This window comes from Chroicocephalus ridibundus, chromosome 19 (assembly GCF_963924245.1).
Source record: "Chroicocephalus ridibundus chromosome 19, bChrRid1.1, whole genome shotgun sequence".
Taxonomy (NCBI): Eukaryota; Metazoa; Chordata; class Aves; order Charadriiformes; family Laridae; genus Chroicocephalus; species Chroicocephalus ridibundus.
Window position 1 is genome coordinate 5,383,951 of NC_086302.1, and position 852 is coordinate 5,384,802.

The following is an 852-nucleotide window of genomic DNA, read 5'->3' on the forward strand; positions in this document are numbered from 1 at the left end:
GTTGTCCCCAGCTCGGCTGCACGGGGCGGGGGGGGGTCGGGTTTGGGGTGAAGGTGGGGAGATGGATGCCGTGGGTTGGGGAGCGGGGGTCCTCCCCTCGCCCCCACCCCGTTCAGAGACCCGCCGGCAGGCACGGGTGGCTACTGGCCACGGCAAGCGGCATTGGGGCGGGGGAGCCGTGCCCACGCCACCCGTGTCACAACCCCGCGGGTGCTCAGCCCCGCCGGTCTCACTTTTTACCGGGGAAGGGGGGCGGCGGAGGTGGGTCTCCAGGGCCACCCGGGTCACCCGGCCACCCTGTCCCCTCTCCCAGCCCAGTGCTGTGTCAGCAGCGTTGGCGTGGACTTACGCTACCATCTAGTGGCTGCTTTGCCGAGCCGGGGCCACCGCTGTCCCCGGCTCCCAGCCCGTGTCCCTGCACCCCGCGGGCGGCTGCCCCGGGAGTCCAACCCCCATTTCCCCCCCTCGCCCAAAACCCGGGGGAGGGGGGGGGGGGGGGGGCGAAGGCCACTCTCGCCAGGATCAGGCCAGCGGGTGGCCCGCCCGGGTTTGTCCCCAAAAAGCTTGGCTTGGCTGGGGGGTGGTGGCAGTCGTCACCCCGAAAGCCACCAGCTCCCCCCGGGGTGGGAGCAGGGGGGTTGGGGGGCAGCGGGGTGCAGCGGGGTGCTTCGGGGGGGGGGAGAGCTGGGGGGCAACGGGGTGTTTTGGGGGAGAACTGGGGTGCAAGGGCGCGGGGGGGGGGGGGCGAGGGGGGGCAGCAAAAGGTGGTGGGACGCGGGAGCTGCCTTTGTGGAGAACGCGGTCCAGAGACCCCGGTCGGGGTTGGGGGGTGGGGGGGGGGTCTCCCGCCCC